Below are 2,333 nucleotides of genomic sequence, written 5' to 3'. Positions count from 1 at the left end.
AGTAATCAAATTAATGAATCAACATAAATTCTTTTAATTAAACTATTAAATTAAAATGGTAATTTTTCTATGTTTTTTTAACAAACATAAAGTATGAATTAAGAAATTAACAGTAATTCACTGTGAGTGTATAATACAAATTTGATTTTAAACATCGTAGCATAAGATTACAACGTTATTAATTTCAACTTACAAATCTTCTTAATAAATATAAATGTTACATATTCAGTTGTCTTCAAAATTTATCAAACAGATAGGTAGACATAGACAATATGGCCCGACGTTGCCCACCACCCTCCCCTCCACCATAGGTTTGCTATTTTAGCCCTGGGGGTTTTGGGGGCCGAGCCAGTAGGCGAAGGGAGCTACTATATACACTTATTTATGTACAATGTTAAGACAATGTTGAATTGTTGTAATTTTTTAAAAATGTATTATATATCATGTGTTAAAAGAATATATTATTAATTAATTGATATTAAATTTATTCTGTAATTATTCTTGATTATTTTTAATATACGTAAGTACAAAAAAATAACAAAATGGTCCTCCACGCGGCATTATAGTAGTGTTGCGCGCATGCGTATAAACGTAAAATTGAAAACTTTGGAAGGCCATAACTTCAAAACTAAGTGAGAGCGACCAATCCTGATTGCACCATCGTTCTTAACTCGATGAGTTACATAAGATTCGATAAAAAAATTCAAAATGGCGAGGGGGAGCTAAACTGCAATTGTTCCTAAAGAATAATAATCATATTAACTAATTAAACTTAAGCTATAACATATAAAAACTTATAATAATTTTTAATTCAACGTTATTTTATACATCGACGAAAAACTATTGATAAAATGATAAATTATTATATAGATATGCAAATCCTATAAGTCTTATGCCCTAAAAATACACCCATTATGTGGATGTAATATTGACAAAATATTATGGTAATATAATTAAATAATGAAACACTATTCAACTAGACTTCTATTATAGACTGGTAAAATGGTAAGAGAACGAACGATGCTAAATTAGTAAATAAAAAATTATAACTATAGACGAGTTCGTGAAATACTGAACTGTAGTCGTAGTTACGTAGTACGTACAGACTAAAGATAGCTCGGCTGACGCGAATGCGCTGCGACGCGCGACGGACACCTGGACTTTCTGGTTTTATTTTAGAATATAGTTAAACAGACTAAAATATATATAGTTAATGCAGGTGTTTAATAAATTCCCACAAGTAACATAGCTAGGGATGATCGGGGGATGGTCGTTTTTTCGCCAAAAAATCGAGAGATACCCCCCCCCCCCCCCCCAACCGTTGAGAAGTTTTTTCATTTGCCGGGTGAGTCCCGCGGTAGACCAACAATGCACAATGAGATCACCGTCTCCGTGATATTTGAAGCAGACTCATCAGAACTGCACAGTAAGCGATGCCTCCCGTATATATAAATAATGTTTAATTTGCCTTTTATTTACATAATATTAAATTAATATATTTATATTATTTAGTTGGTTGTGTTCCAATTGAAAGATTTTTTAAAGAAATAGATGATGAAGGTCCACCAGTGTGGAAAGTCATTAAATATAAGGAAAGAAAACGCTTAAAAAAGAATAAGTATCAGAATGATGTAAGTTTATTTTATTTTTATAATCTGGATTAAAAACTAAATAACTAATAAATTATTATATCTTTAGAAAGCCTTCAGATACATAAGTATAGAAATTAATGATTTGAGGGCGATGGGCCATGAGGTTGTACAAATTGAACAAATTGATATGTATTTAAAAAAAAATGGCATATTTAATATTAATGTTATAAATCACATACAAAACAATAATGCCCAAATTCAAGATTTAATTAACCCCAAAAATAAAATTCAAACAATAGGTACTTTACATAAACAAATTTACAACATCATTCGGCAAAACAATCTTTTTCATAATTATATCGCTCATAAAAATATAATAATTAAAAAAATAATATCTGAAAACAAAAATTTAAAAAAACAAAAAACACATACTATTAATAACTATAAGAAAAAAATCACTGATGCCATTAACAGCAAACAGTTGGAGAATTTAGTTGTATTTGAAATTAAGTAAGTTTCTTACACATTGATATATACATATTTACATATTTTAAACATATATTATTTACAGGAAGCAAATTCCAAAGGATGGAACTTTCAATAATCTTGTCCTTGAGGTTGAATGGTCCATTGGTAGATATGATCTGTTTGAACATTTTAAATATTTCAATATTATACCAAAAATGCTGTACATTAAATTCAAACAACTTAGTGATGATTATTTGTTTATTAAAAATAAAC

The sequence above is a fragment of the Diuraphis noxia genome, unplaced genomic scaffold, assembly GCF_037042655.1.
Source record: "Diuraphis noxia isolate RWA-SAM2 unplaced genomic scaffold, SU_Dnox_SAM2 contig0001, whole genome shotgun sequence".
Classification (NCBI taxonomy): domain Eukaryota; kingdom Metazoa; phylum Arthropoda; class Insecta; order Hemiptera; family Aphididae; genus Diuraphis; species Diuraphis noxia.
Note: the sequence above shows the minus strand (reverse complement) of the source record.